The 17,389-nt window shown below is 37.3% G+C and overlaps 2 pseudogenes; one reads left to right on the top strand and one right to left on the bottom strand.

Moving 5' to 3' along the window:
- Nucleotides 1–3,642: 3,642 nt before the first annotated feature.
- Nucleotides 3,643–6,631, top strand: LOC140672932 (uncharacterized; annotated as a pseudogene).
- A 2,118-nt stretch (nt 6,632–8,749) lies between these two features.
- LOC140672933 (uncharacterized) lies at nt 8,750–10,038 on the bottom strand (annotated as a pseudogene).
- Between the last annotated feature and the right edge of the window lie 7,351 nt (nt 10,039–17,389).

Below are 17,389 nucleotides of genomic sequence, written 5' to 3' on the forward strand. Positions count from 1 at the left end.
TAACACTTCAAGTGAGAGAATGATATTCTATGATATATTTAAATTACATCCGACAGTAATATTGCAAAACATATTTTAGATAATTTATGCATATATTGGACAAGTCGACAAACTCAACTGCTTTTAAATTTGTACGAAAAACATAGCACATCATTGGCTAATGGTGAAATAAATAATCGGCTATTTAAATATCTTCAACAAGGCATGGCCAAAGAAGGCTATAAATTTTCTTTTGAGCAATGTAAAACAAAAATAAATAATTTGAAAAAAATATTCAACGATGTGCAAGACCATAATGCCCAAAGCGGGAATAGTAGAAAAACTTGTGAACATTACGATGTAAATATTTTATCTCGTATAAGTATTTTTATGTCATGTTTCACAATTTATTTCATTATTATAATTTAAACAAATTATTTACACACATAAATTAATTTATTTTTAAGTGAATTGTTTATGTTTGATAGATCTTAACTTGTTTTCCAAAAAACCTTGGATTAAACCACTGTCTTCGGCAGGCTCAAACATTCCTATGGGAAAAGAATTGGAAGAGGAATTATTAAGTTCAAGTAAGGCTTCTTGGGAAGATTAATAATAATATATATATATATATATATATATATATATATATATATATTATTAAGTTCAAGTAAGGCTTCTTGGGAAGATGATTAATAATATATATATATATATATATATATATTATTAATCATCTTCCCAAGAAGCCTTACTTGAACTTAATAATTCCTCTTATATATATATATATATATATATATATATATATATATATATATATAAGTAGATAGGATAGGAGAGTTCTAATACAGGGATCTGAGGGGGGTGAGGTAAGCGAGGGAACCGCTTGTACTGATATGGGGGGAAGGTACCAAATGCCCCCCAAGATTAAGGGGGAAGGGGGGGTACCAAATATCCCCCCAGATTGAGGGAGAAGGGGGGAAGGAAGGGGGTACATATGATTCCGCAGGTGGAGGGAGTGTCCTCTCCGACTGATTGCGGAGGTCTGGTGGTGAGAGAGAGGAATGTCAACTGTTATAGATAAAATATTCATCCCACTCTGTTTATTCGTAATGTATATTTGCAAAAAATAATTAGATTAATATTAATAAATTTTTTATATTCCCATGGTAACGACGCGATAGGCGTTCGCAACGCGTTAGAGGGAGACGGTGCTATAGGCGTTCGCAACGCATTAGAGGGAGACGGTGCTATAGGCGTTTGCAACACGGTAGAGGGAGACAGTGTTATAGGCGTTCGCAACGCGTTAGAGGGAGACGATGCTATAGACGTTCGCAACGCGGTAGAGGGAGACGGTGCTATAGGTGTTCTATATAGCGTAGGACAAGGAGAGTATGATGTGGTGTGAGAAGGAAAGCGCTGTATGTGTATGACAAGGAGTGCATGATGATAGGAAAAGAAGATATGGGTGCGAGAGAAAGAATAGAGAGGAAAGAGGATATCAAGGAGAAGTAAGACGGAGGCTAAGGCGTACGCGAGAAAAAGATAATTTTTGTATGTTAAGTTTTTTTTTTTATAATGTTAAATGTTATCTTATTATATATCTTATTATCTAATTATATCTAATACAGAGGAAGAAGGATGGGATAGATAAAGAAGGCGCAAATAAGTAATATATATATAAATGAGTTTTACATAAATTTTTATTTAAAAAGATTTGTTACAAGTATCATAAAGTATATCATTTATAGCACACGCTAACAATTCGCAATCTACGAGTGATCCGCTATCGAACGCGTCACTCTCGCAAATCGCTTTCACAGCATCATTTACATTAGTAACATTGTTACGTTGCAAAACGTTAAAAATTGTTTAAACTTTTCATTCACGAGATGTGTATTTTGACACAACCATGAATGCATATGATCGATACAATCTTCAAAATCGAATAAATGTAATAATGTTTGAGGTTGCATATACAAAGACTTATTAGATAATGTTAATTTAACAATCCTCGATCCGTTTAATTTAATCATTTGGATAGATAGATCGCAAATTCATAATGGCTGACTTTCAGTCGATTGTACATATCGTTCAATGTCTGTACGTTTCTGCATCAATGAGTGCCAGAGTACGATAGGCAATACTACTCGATTGCCTCGGTTGTCACCAAGTATCAATTCCACATAAGACATAGCTCCAACGCTTATTCCAATCTCCAAATATTTGTAAGATGTTGGGGTTAAGGTATACCTTCTCTCAAGTATGCAAACCACACGGCGAGATGAAACGCTATATAAAATATTAAAATATATATTAAAAAATAATATTTAGAAAATAAATGAAACTTACATTTTCTTTGAATGAATTTCACCGTTCTCAATCGGAATGTAAAAATTCATCTTGTTGGTTTCTTTTGTGGAGCACATTTTTTAGCACAACTTTATGTACGGACAACTGATGCGATACTAAACTATTCAAAGTACTGCGAGCAATTTGTAATATCGCAAAACGTAATGAGGGGGGGAGTATTTCTGATGTAATTTTGCAAGCGCCAATGTAAGGCTGCTAAAAATTATTAAAAATCGTCCCCACGTGCTTTCTCAAGCGCCGTGGATGGTTGCCGTATGATGAAATCGATTCAAATATTCGGTTACAAATGTATACGACAAAGCGTGAGATAAAATTTTTGCTAAATGAAAACATATACAGAACGCCGACAGTACGGATGTTTGCGCTAAAGAATAACGTTTCGCATAGTGGGTGGGCATTATCATGTATATTTGACTATAAATATAAATAATAAATATAATCCTATGTGTACAGGATGTCATATTATATTACATTACCATGAAATATGTGTGAGATAAAGAGACGTGATATTATAGAAATGACGGACGTTTACACGAAAGAATAACGTTTCGCAACGCGAAAAAAATATAACGATGAGATATAAATCAGAACAGAGAGTCACATTTTACTATTATTGTCGAAGCTTCTGCGAGTGTACCTTATAGAAGCTTGTGCGAGTGTACCTTATATGTAAAAAAAATGGAGCAGGTTTTAACGCATCAATCCACCTTGATAAATTCGATGGAGGAGTACTTTGCGTGGGAGGTGCGATGCGATGAATATATCAAGTCGTTGGAAGAGAATCGAATTAAACGACCGCGAATATCGATCGGATATCAACAATTGTTGATCGCAAAGATCGCGCGACTCGAAGGACTGAAAAATGCGTTGCGCAAACGTTTCGTACACGCGGGTGCCGGACACAGCGCGCATCAAGCTGCACTATTTTGGCGAGAAATTGATACAGCGTTCGAGAACCGTATATCGACTGGTGCAATAATCAATATCAATTATATCGAACCTCATCAGTTTTTCGAAGACGCGAATGATATCGTGCTCGAACATGTGAAAGTGAACAGTGTGAAAGTGAATACTGTGTTTAACGGTGAGTTTGTAGCGGGTGAAAAGCACGACAATAAAAGTGTAAGTACAAAAAACTGTGAACTATTTCGTACATCTGATTTACGCGAATGGTACGAGCAACGTGTTATCGAGCCCACTTTAGCATTTCTCGAAGAATTTCAAGAACGTGATAGTGGGTAGGCATTATCGCATATACTTAATTTGACTGTAAATATAAATAAATATAATCCTATGCGTGCGGGATGTCATATTATATTACCGCGAAAGATAATGATGAAGCGAGCGGTAGTTAACGTGTGATCCAAAGACAATGCATGTTTTGCATGGGCAGTGACTGCTGCTATGTATCCCGCTGAAAGAAGGGTTGAACGAGAATTATCGTACCCGCATTATACAAATATGCTAAATCTTCGAGACATTGAGTTTCCAGTGACTCTTAAGCAAATTAAAAAGTTTGAAATTAACAACAATATTTCAATCAATGTGTATACCATCGAAAACGAAAATATTGTTCCTATTCGTCTTTCGGAGCAAAAGAGGGACAAGCACGCCAATTTGCTCTACATTCAAGATGCGCAAGATATCGGACATTTCGCGTGGATCAAGAATTTATCCCGGCTTGTGAGTTCGCAACTCAATAAACACAATGGACAAACATATATCTGCGATCGGTATGTATATTTAATATTATTGATTTTTCTTCAAAATTAATATATAATTATTATTTCTATTTTTTATAGATGTTAAAATATATATAATTATTATTTCTATTTTTTTATAGATGTCTACATTATTTTTATTCGAATGAGAAACTACAGTCACATACTGTAGACTGCGGGAAAATGAATGACTGCGCTATCCGATTACCGAGCAATAAAGATAAGTGGCTCGCTTTTAACAACTATAACAGGAAGGAGCAGGTTCCTTTTGTCGTGTATGCCGACCTGGAATGTGTTTTAAGAAAGATGGACAAAGAAGAAGCAGAAAAAAATGTATACCAGCATCATCAAGTGTTTAGTATCGCTTATTATGTACATTGCTCGTACGACAAATCGTTATCCGCGTATCATTCATGTCGGGATAATAATTGTGTTGCATGGTTTGCTGAAAAATTAAAAAATTTAGCAACGTGCGTGAAAACAATTTTGTCTACAAATATTCCCATGATAAATTTGACGCGTGAAGAATTGGAAAAGTTTAATAGCGCTACTCAATGTCATATATGTGAGAAACCATTCGTGGAAGACGATACGCGCGAACACGATCATTGCCACCTCACTGGGCGGTCTCAGAGGTCTCGCGCATTCAAATTGCAATCTAAATTATAAGGAATCCTTTTATATTCCAATTATTTTCCACAATTTATCCGGTTACGATTCACATTTTATAATCGAGGAAATAGCCACAGCGTTCGAAGGAAGAATCGATCTACTTCCAATAACTAAAGAAAAATACGTTTCATTTACGAAAGATGTTAAACTTACGGAAGACAAATCACGAAATTACATTAAATTACGCTTCATCGATTCTTTTAAATTTCTCACAAGTCTCAACAAATTAGCATCTTTTCTCAGTAAAGATAAATTAAAAATTTTACAATCTGAATATCAAAATTTACGTGTAGAAGACTTTGATTTGTTAACGCGAAAAGGTGTCTTTCCGTACGAATATATCGATTGTGTAGATAAATTGCACGATACATGTTTACCTCCGCGCGAATTATTTTACAGTTCCTTGACCGATGACACAGTATCCGAGAGCGATTACGCGCACGCCGAGACTGTTTGGATCTGATTCTCCATTAGAACGCTAGGCGAATATAGCGATCTATATTTAAAAATTGATGTCTTGTTATTAGCCGATGTTTTTGAAAATTTTCATGACAATTGTATCAAGAGTTACGGGCTCGACCCTGCGCATTACTATACTCTTCCCGGATACACGTGGGATGCTATGTTGAAGCATACAAACATTAAGTTTGAATTGCTCACTGACATCGATATGATAATGTTTATAGAACGAGGTATACGCGGTGGTTTGAGTCAATGTTCTAACAGATACGCATGCTAATAACAAGTACATGCAGTCATATGACTCATCATCGTATCTAATGTATTTCGATATAAATAATTTATACGGATGGGCAATGTATCAACCTTTGCCTTACGCTAGTTTTCAATGGATCGACAATATATCCAATTTTGATCTATCATCGATCGCGTCTGATTCGCCTACAGGCTATATCCTCGAAGTCGATCTCGAGTACCCGCAACATCTTCACGACGCACATACTGACTTACTGTTTTATCCGACACGTGACAAGCCACCCGGCAAGCGAGAGAACAAGTTGCTCGCAACCTTATACGATAAGAAACGATACGTAATACATTACCGCAATCTGCAGCAATGTACGCGACACGGTCTTCGCGTTACAAAAATTCATCGCATATTACAATTCACGCAATCTCCATGGTTACGTACATATATTGAACTAAACACACAATTTAGAATGGTGAAAAATGATTTTGAAAAGAATTTATACAAATTAATGAATAATGCAGTTTTCGATAAAACGATGGAAAATGTGCGCAATTGCGTAGATATTCAACTTATAACAAAATGGGACGATAGGTACGGCGCAGAGGCAATGATCGCGAAACCAAATTTTTATAGCAGGAGCGTTTTTTCGGAAAATTTAATCGTTGTGGAATTGCGTAGACTCGAAGTGAAGTTTTATAAACCAATCTATGTAGGTATGTGTATTCTCGATATATCCAAGACATATTTGTACGAATTTCACCACGATTATATGGTACCAATATATCAGGAGAGATGCAAAGTCATGTACACTGACACGGATAGTCTTATATATCACATTGAGTGTGAAGACGTGTACAAGAATATGAAGCGTAACATCGACAAGTTCGACACGAGCGACTATGCGATAGACAATGCATACGGTATACCGCTCGTGAATAAAAAGATACCGGGTCTGATGAAGGATGAAAACAACGGTATGATAATGATAGAATTTGTTGGGCTTAGAGCAAAAATGTATGCGCTAAAAGTAGATGGTAAAAAGAATACGAAAAAGGTAAAAGGTGTCAAGAATAGCGTTGTCGCGAAAATGATAACATTTGACGATTACATGCAGTGTTTGAACGAAGGAATTGAAATGACGCGACATCAATCGAGTATAATGCATAAAGTATATGCATAAATGCATAAAGTATATATCATGTGGCAGAAAAAAATTGCTCTAAGTCCACACGATGACGGTATATAATACTTAAAAGTATTGATACGCTACCATAGGGGCATTACAGAATACCGTCGTAAAAAAGAAAAAAAGTGTATATTTGAATATTATATATTTATATATACGTAAACTTTATATAATATTTGTTATATTTTTACAATACATTATTTTTATGTATCCAAGAATTCCGTGAACTATCGAATCCCAACCATTTCACAAAAACTTCATCCTCTCTCTTCCTCAATATCTTTTCCACAAGATATATATCGGGATTAGCAACGCATTGTAGTTCGTACTCGTAAAATCCACCGGCGACGGGATTTTCGCGCAAATCTTTTAATATATATGTCACGGGATAAGTTTTCTGTATCTTAACAATTTCAAACACTTCGGTGGTCTAATTTGGTGTGTAGAATAAAGTTTTGAATTTACTCACGCGCACCGAATCGCCTATTTTAAATTTCGCCGGCGCCGCAATCTTTACGTTGCTGTACACCGTATTTAAAAGTTTTTCTGCGACGGCTGGAGTAACATCGACAGGTCTCATACCGATAGTGCGATGTTTTTGCGTGTTGTACTCTTCAACGAGTCTCGATAGTTCGTCGATCGACTTGTAGTTTCTATTGAGCGTAAACATTTTCCACATTTTATTCTTCAAAGTACGATTGAAGCGTTCCACGATCGAGGCTTTCATGACGGAATATGTCGAATAATGATTAATATTGTGTTTCTTCATGAGGTTTTGTACATTTGCATTGTAAAATTCTTTTCCTTGATCGGTTTGAAAATTTTTCGGGCATCTCGCATCGTCTCGAATTATCTCTGCAATCGCATCGGCCGTCTCGCTTCCACCTTTACTCTTGAGCGGTACGACCCACGCATACTTGCTCAACACATCGATAACAGTGAGTATGTAATTGTATCCCTTGTTGACTCGAGCATACGGACGCATCTCGACGATGTCGGCTTGCCACAGATCATCGTATCCCCGCACTATGACGTGTCTTCGGGAGAAATTTTTTCTCGCTGGCGCGTGCAGTTCGTTTACCAATTGCCGTCTCTTCAAACTATTGACAAAGCAAAAAATCAACATAGATTCCTTGCTTTGTCAATTTTTCTCGATGGTTGTTTGTTGTTTGCTTTTTTATCTCTCATTTTCGTTTATCGTTCTTTAATAACTGTTCTTTAAGTTCCGTTTTTTCTATGTTTTTTTTTCACGTTTTCTGATCCATTTTTAATCCGTTCTTGCGTTGTTCACCGCCGTCCTTCACCTATTCGAAAATCGTTCTTGACCCGTTCGCAGCCTTTTTCACAGTCGTTTTTGACTCGTTCATAGCCGCTTTTGACCCGTTCGTAGCCTCGTTCACAGACGTCTTTTGAACGCTCGTAGGAGTTCTTGAGTTGTTTGTAACCTTGAGTGTAGCCCTTAAGAACGTGTTCGTAGCCTCGTTCGTAACCCTGCTTGAGATGCTGATAACCTCGTTCGAGGCTGTTGTTACTGCTGCTGCTAGGTCGTTTACTACCACTGCCACTCATTGTAGTTAGATAGCAGTTCGGTAATTCTTCGTAGCTGTTCGATAATTGTTCGCAGCCGTTCGATAATCCTTCGTAGCTGTTCGATAGCCGTTCGATAGCCAGTCCTAACCCGTTCACTGATGCTCATTCAGGTTGATAGCTGTCTCTGAGTTAGCGTTAGCTGCGCGTTGAAGTTTGTTTAGCACAATTTGTAATGCTCGCACGTCCTTCTCAAGCGAAGTAAGCTTCTCGTCTGATTCTTTTTGTCGATTCATTAATCTTTTAACGCAGGACTGCACGTACAATTTGTTGACGGCATCGGTGTCAGTTTCAGGTTACGCTACATGGCGAATCTTACGCGACCTTGCATCGAAGTCTGTAACGACGCGACACAGAGCGTTTTCTTGTACATAACTTTTTACCAATCTATCCCAAGAGCCGTTTATACTGGTTGCATCATTTCTTGAATCGAATAAGCCAAATTTGTTGATAGGCATTTTTTTCCGATGCTTCGTAAAGTGTCACGCGACGCTGATCGACTGATTAGTTTTGTCGAAACATCATTCAATTTATAATAAGACCATCTTCGCGAAGTTCTTCGATAATCGACATGATTTCATTGTCGTGAGCATTGTTACCGGCTCGACGCGAAGCATCCAGTAATCACAGACGATCTACCAACTCGTTTGGATCGTTCCAATGCACGTAGTCGATCTTATTGTCGTTTAGAGTCATAGCGCGCGGTAGTATACCTTTTCCAGCTTTTCTGCTAGAAAATAACGGTGCAATTACATTTTTTGTACTTATATCCTTTAGTCTCTAATACTGGATAATGTGCTTTGTTTCCACGTTTATGCGCATTCGTCGCTAGTAATATACTTTTATATTTAAGCAAATCATCTTCGGTGTATATATCATCGTCGGGGATTTTTTTGAAAATTAATTCATAGAGACCCGGCGTTCCCGTATATTTTACTTCATTGATAATTATATTATCATTTTTGTCTACGTCAAAATGTTTATCACTGAGGATTAGTCCACCGTTAGAAAACTTAATGCCATACACATAATCCATAGCTCTATCTTGATTCATAAAAGTTAGTATATATTTTTGTCCGAGTGAACCTAAATGCTCTCGAAATATGTTTACACCTTCGGACGTTTGCAATTCACGTTGAACCGTTGTAACCAACGAATCGGGTGTAGTTTCAAAAATTTCTTCGGCGGGTGGTTGTTCATACGATAATTGACGCGGTTGCGCAATTTCTATCTGAGTAGATGTATCCGGTATCGTTCGTCTTTAATTCGATGTAGAAGTTATCGGCAAATCATTTAATGAGACATTTAATCGTTTTTGCTTTGAGCTCAAATCATTCAATGAGATTCTTGATCGTTTTTTACTAATTTTTTAATAATTTTCTTTTCAACATGATCTTTTCCGAGTATATCAAACGGCTCGATTTTCGATACGTCAGATTCTACATCAATGGTATTTTGAACAAGCTGTTTTAGAGGCTCGCTAATCGGCTTAAACTGTTTCTCCAATGTTATATCTTCCTCAATTTTGCCAGTTTTTAACGCGCGATATTTTTTGCGAATTGACTCGCTCGTCTGTGCAATTTTTCGCGCAATCTTTTCACGATCACTGTTATCACTCATGTTTTTTTTTTTTTTATATAGACGTTGCTCTGTCAATGTTTCGATAGCAACTGACCATTTTACGGTACCGCAAATTCATTAAAACCTCTTCTGTACCGTTCATTGCTCATTGAACTGTCTTTGTCAATTACTAGAAATCCATACTTGTGCTGCCAACATTTTTGACATAACGCGCTAAAATCATCGTATGACATATCAGTATTTATATGACCGTTGTACATATGTCGCAAGTTTGTACCGTCTTGTTTAAATAAAATCAACAGATTAGCATTGTCGCGTATAAGATGCTTGGGTATCTTAGCATACGTTTGACAGAGATAGAAACAATCGACGCTTGAGTGTCGACCCATTGAGAAGTACTCTCTTATCGTATCTTGCTTGTCACATGCCACGTCATCAAAGATAAAAACAGAATTCGGAAGCGCCTCTCTCGATGGAATGACATCGCTGTTATTAGAGAACGTAAAGTAACCAATTTCATCTATCAATGATAATAAATTTTCCAAATATTGATATTTTGGTTGTTGAAGCGATTTTAAATATATGTATAAATTTTCAAAGCGTATGCCGTTTGGACTTTCTATCAAACTTATGAATAAGTTAGTTTTACCACAATTCGAAGGGCCGCAAATGAGACCGCGTATTGTATTTGGTAACATTTTTCCATGTTTGTGTATTTCTTTTTCAGGCATTAGCCTATTGTCAAAATTTGTTACTTTAATTACCGTTGGTTGTAGCACGAATCGCATGACTTGTCTAATCAGACTTAACGATACTTTATGAGGAGGAGGAGGATGAGGAGAGCCTATTTATAGATGCGCATCAAATCGAAACCGCTCAGTATCAAACATGTTTCTTTCACTGTCGGATGACTGTGATATTCTCAACCTTATCTCAGAACAGTTACGATATATACCGAAGATTATTTTATTGAAACAGTTTGGTCGTTACGTGGAACGTCTGTGGGACAAATTTCCGGAATATATAAAGGCGGATTCGGAGGTTCAGACATATCGTCGCTGTTTCGAACATTACAATCGACCGTGGCAACAAACGCACATTGACGGTCTAGCGCCGATGATAAAAGATTGTTACAAATGTCAGCGAGAACCGTAAGAGGCTGTGGTCTGTTGAATCGCGCGATAAACGCACTTCTTATCGAATTACATATTCCTGAATATCAGTTTTGCGGACCGGGAACTCGTTTACAAGAACGATTGATTAGAGGTGATCGAGGCATCAACCTATTGGACGTCGCGTGTCGTGAACACGATTTAGCTTACTCACGAAGCAACGATCTCGGCGAACGTCACGTAGCGGATCGTATACTAGCTGCGAGGACGCGAGAACGTATTACCGCGAAAGATTCGAATTTTGGTGAAAGAACAGCCGCCACGGCCGTTTGGACGGCCATGAAAGCAAAGACGAAAATGGGTATGGGGATGAAAAAGTCGTCGACGAAGAAAAAGATTACAAAAAAACGAATACTTCCAGTAGCGAAACGCGTATTACCGATTCTACTAGTGTTGGGTGCTCTCGGATCTTTGATTAGTGGAGCGGCTAGTGTAGCAAAGATGGTAAACGATGGAAAAGCTACATAACGTCAGTTTCAAGAGATGCTACGTCACAATCGCGCCATGGAAGGTCGCGGATTGTATCTCGCGCCATACAAATACGGACGAGGAGTCGCAATGAGAAAGAAAAAAAAGAAAAAAACGTCAAAGAGATACTAAAAATGCCAGAGGGTGCAACTACCAACATACAACTGCTACAACTAGCAAAACGTATGCGCATTCCGTATTATAGAAGTGTTTTTATGCGTGACTCATTACCGATTGGTGGTATATATTGAAACGAGAGCGGCATCATAAATTTGGATAACGCTAAAGGCTCGGGTACTCACTGGGTAGCGTATGCAAAGAGAGGGAATCGCGCTATATATTTTGACAGTTTTGGCAATCTTCGTCTGCCGAATGAATTGATACGATATTTAAATGTGTCAAAAATAGATTATAATCACACATCCTATCAAACTTATAATCAAAGCATCTGCGGACAATTGTGCTTACAGTTTCTCCGAACGGTCGATGCACGCGAATTTAAATTTTAACACATACACACTATATGTATGAAAACACATTTTTTGAATAAAAATTATATATATATATATATATATATATATCGTTATGTATCTTCTTTACAAAATCCTATCTTTCTTCCTGTATATTATATAATAATAATAATAATACATTACATTTTAATATGTTACATTTATATATATTTTTAATCGAAATACGTAGTTAATCTGAGCTATTATATTGGAAATGTGTCAAGAATACTTTTAATCTCTTAATAAGTTATGTTTATATTTCTTTTACTGCAGTTTTCTCCTTTGCTCTTTCCTTTCCTTACACATCATACTCTCCTTGTCCTACGCTCTATTGTGCTTGCAGTTTCTCCGAGCGGTCGTTGCACGCGAATTTAAAGACATACATTGCACTATTTAATTTAGTATTCGTTAAACAGTTTGGTCAACATGTCTATGACATTCACGCTGACTGGGAAGAGCAGCGTTCTCGCGGCAAATTACTCGCCCACCGTAGATTTAAGCGATGGTGAATACGAACTCGGTCTAGCGGATTTTGAGAGTTATCACACGATATCGAACGTGAATTCCTTGAATAATAAATTTTACTTTGGCAAAGACGATGCGGAAATTACGATTCCCGAAGGATCGTACGAGCTGCAAGCGATACATGAATTTTTGAAAAAAACAATTTCACGAAAACGTTCGCAACACACAGTTCGTGATGGTAATAAAAACACACTGACGACGATGACTTTGAGGATGGAGAATAGCCGATAGTGCTTCGCGTTAATTACAATACGATGAGGAGCGAGATCAAATGCGCCTACAGAATAAATTTTAGCAAGCCTAACAACATTGGATCGCTACTAGGATTCTCAAACCGTATACTGCAGCCGCGAAAATGGTACGAGTCGGACGTGCCGATTAACATTATCAACGTGAACATTATCCGCGTCGAATGTAATGTCACCGCGGGTGCGTACAACAACGGTAAACTCGTTCATACGATACATGAATTTTCACCGAGGGTACCACCAGGATATAAGATATCGGAAACACCGGCACACATCATTTATCTACCGATCATCGTACGGAGCATTACGGATTTAACGTTACGCATTGTCGATCAAGAAGGATTACTCGATTTTCGAGGAGAAGAGATCACCATTAGAGTGCATGTACGACGGCGGCAAAATTAGCGTGTGATGCTCGTGTTGAACGGATCGAAAGACGTGAGAGACAACACAATTTTTACGACGCCAGCGACAACAACATCGACATTTGCTAATATCCAATCATTCGGCACTAAGAAAAAGAAATTGAACGCATCAAACGTTGCGTTTTTACAATCTTTGGGATTTGCGAAACATTTGAACGATGACTGACATTCTCAACATCGCGGACGAATCAATCTTTGACGATCGCATCGTCAAGATTGAGACTCACGCCTACAACCCATTCGCCAACACAACGTTCGGACATAGTGACGAGATAAGAATACCCATACAACAACAAGATCTGTATACATTGCCGTACGAGAGTTTCTTATACATTGAGGGAGAATTGAAGATAAACAATCCAACTGCCGGATCTAATGTGGTACTGCAAAATAATTGCATCGCATTCATGTTTGATGAGATTCGATACCAACTCAATGGCGTGGAGAGTGATCGCAACAGAAACGTGGGAATAACAAGTATGCTCAAAAACTATGTAACAATATCATCCGATAGAAGCGTGATTATGAAAAATGCTGGTTGGAGTGATCTAACTACTGTGAATGGACACTTTAATTTTTGCGTACCGCTCTACATGTTATTGGGATTTTGTGAGGATTACAGACGCGTAGTAATTAACGCTCGTCACGAGTTGATCTTAATACGATCGCGCAATGACAACAATTGTCTGGTTGGAGCTTCGACGGTGGAGCCTGTGATCAACATATTCAAAATACAATGGCGAATGCCACATGTGCTGTTAAGTGAAATTAAGAAGCTGTCTATGCAGCGCGCTTTGGACAGCGGACTCTACCTCAGCATGGGTTTTCGCTCGTGGGATCTGTACGAGTTTCCGCTGTTGCAGCGTACAACCAAGCATTCGTGGGCCATTAAGACCGCGACTCAGCTGGAGAAACCACGATACGTTATCTTTGCTCTGCAGACAGGCCGGAAGAATATTATGCTCGAGGATATGAGTAAATTCGACGACTGCAAATTAACAAACGTGAAACTTTATCTGAACTCGGAATGTTATCCGTACGACGACATGAATCTGGATTCGATAAAAACAGATGGTCGATTCTATACGACACGTACACGCGTTTCTGCAAAAACTATTACGGATACGAGTACCTCGAACCGAGTCTCACCGTCTCACTGTTTCTACTTTACGGTCCGTTTGTAATCATCGATTGTTCTCGACAAAACGAATCGGTGAAAAATGCTACCGTAGACGTAAGAATAGAATTTGATTGTAAGGAAAATGTGCCGGCAAACACTACCGCTTATTGTCTCATTTTGCATGATCGCGTTGTCGAATACAATCCTCTAACGAACGTAGTACGTAAAATTACATGAATCAGCACGAGCAGGAACGCTCGTCTTATCAACCAACGTTCAAATCTTCTGTAAACGAAATTGGAGAATCGCATACCGGATCATATAACATAAAAACTTGCGATACTCGATGATTAACATCAGTCGTTGTAGTTCTCGCCAATATCTTTTCATTATGGTTGTGCCAAACGTTTGTGGATCTTCAAGGATTTATTATCGATAAAAAATTTATCGTGAAAGAAATTGCGATTCTGACAAAGGGATCTGTACTGTCTCATTATATTTTTACGAGTCTTACACCATTCCGTTTGCTCATGAGGTCTGAGAGATCTCAAGTTGCCTGGTTGGTTGGAAAACATCACAATCTACAATGGGAAGATAGAAACGTTCCATACTACATGGCTAAACGTTTAATCACTGAGGCTGTGACGTTGAAAGATGCAGCTTCTCGAGTGTATATTAAGGAGCATGAAAAACGAGAATGGTTGGCAAATTTACTGGAAGACGATGCGAGAATCGGTCTTATTATCGAGACATTGGATAACGACTATGATGACGTTCCTGCTTTAGATAAATTAGATACTACTCTGCGTTGCGATAGACATGTACGAAATTGCGCTTTACAAAATGTATTTAAAATATTCAATTGGTGGTCGAAATCATCATCATGAAAGTTCAATCAATCCATATTTACATTATAACTATACTTCAAGTATTATTTTCTATATTCTGTAATTAAATTTTTTTAATTTTAAATAAATTTGGAATTTTTATACATTTATAATTCTTTTACCGTCATTTTCTTTCTTTACCACGATCTTTGCAATTAACAATTGTTGATATCCGATTGATATTCGCGGTCGTTTATATCGACTCTGCTCTTCCAACGACTTGATATATTCATCGCATCACACCTCCCACGCAAAGTACTCCTCTACCGAATTTATCAAGGTGGATTGATGTGTTAAAACCTGCTCCATTTTTTACATATAAGGTACACTCGCACAAGCTTCTATAAGGTACACTCGCAGAAGCTTCGACAATAATGGTAAAATGTGACTCTCTGTTCTGATTTATATCTCATCGTTATATTCTTTTCGCGTTGCGAAACGTTATTCTTTCGTGTAAACATCCGTCATTTCTATAATATCACGTCTCTTTATCTCACACATATTTCGTGGTAATGTAAAATAATATGACATCCTGTACGCATAGGATTATATTTATTATTTATATTTATAGTCAAATATACATGATAATGCCCACTATGCGAAACGTTATTCTTTAGCGCAAACATCCGTACTGTCGGCGCGTTATTCTTTAGCGCAAACATCCGTACTGTCGGCGTTCTGTATATGTTTTCATTTAGCAAAAATTTTATCTCACGCTTTATCGTATATATTTGTAACCGAATATTTGAATCGATTTCATCATACGGCAACCACCCACGGCGCTCGAGAAAGCACGTGGGGACGTGATTTTTAATAATTTTTAGCAGCTTTACATTGGCACTTGCAAAATTACGAAGTTATCAGAAATACTCCCCTCTTCATTACGTTTTGCGATATTACAAATTGCTCGCAGTACTTTGAATAGTTTAGTATCGCATCAGTTGTCCGTACATAAGGTTGTGCTAAAAAATGTGCTCCACAAAAGAAACCGACAAGATGAATTTTTACATTCCGATTGAGAACGGTGAAATTCAATCAAAGAAAATGTAAGTTTCATTTATTTTCTAAATATTATTTTCTAACTATTATTTTTTAATATATATTTTAATATTTTATATAGCGTTTCATTCAAGACCAACATCAAGACCAACAACATCAGAGCTCGTCTTCACCCAGATGCCATACCAACAAAATTTTGTAGACCATCTCTTAATCAAAAGTGAGTTCTAAAAATTTTTTAAATATTAGATTACTTATTATTACCTGTGAAAATACATATTTGAAATGTTCGTTTTCCATTGTACAGTAGAATACAATATTTTATATATAAAAAATAAAATAATTATTTTACAGTGATGCAGAGATTGATATGTCAAATATGAAGGAAAAAACTTTGACTGCAACTACTATACATCAAGAAATTCAAGAAATAAAAATAACTAAAAATAAGGCAGAACAGCAAAGAGATGAAGAAATACAGGAACAAGAAGAAGTACAGAAAATTGAGACAGATACTCAACAAGAAAAAAGAAATGAATAAGTTTTATATATTTATATAAGATCCCCAGATAGCCAACTGTATGTGAAGTTGCTGTTTTGTTACCAACAATTGTTGACAATAATACAATTGTTGACAACACAATAGCAATATGATTAATCAATATGATTAATCACGCTTGATTATTTGGGTCTTTTTTATATATTGAATCTTTTTCTATAATAATAATGCCATATTTTAGCAAATATTTTCTTACAGATAAATATACAGGGTGTCTCATAACTAACGAGCCAACGCTCGTGAGCGGGTAGAGCGGGTTAAATGGAATAGAAAAGTTCTGTACCATTTTGCGATTTTCAGAATAATTATTGAGAAATTAATTTACAAAAATCAGCAAATCCGGCGCGAGTATCAGCCCGTCGCAAAAAAGATGGCGAGAAGGACGACCCACCGCTAGGCCGGTCGCTAAATAATAATCGCTAATCTATTGTTCTTATCAACGCTTCTCGTCTATGCCCCTGGTAACCGCGAGGAAATGGCGCCTATTTATGCCGCGCGCACTTAACGGCCGTCCTTAGGGCCGTCCTTCTCGCCATCTTTTTTTGCGGCAGGCTGATACTCGCGCCGGATTTGCCGATCTTTGTAAATTAATTTCTCAATAATTATTCTGAAAATCGCAAAATGGTACAGGACTTTTTTATTCCATTTAACCCGCTCTACCCGCTCACGAGC

The sequence above is a fragment of the Anoplolepis gracilipes genome, chromosome 14, assembly GCF_047496725.1.
Source record: "Anoplolepis gracilipes chromosome 14, ASM4749672v1, whole genome shotgun sequence".
Taxonomy (NCBI): Eukaryota; Metazoa; Arthropoda; class Insecta; order Hymenoptera; family Formicidae; genus Anoplolepis; species Anoplolepis gracilipes.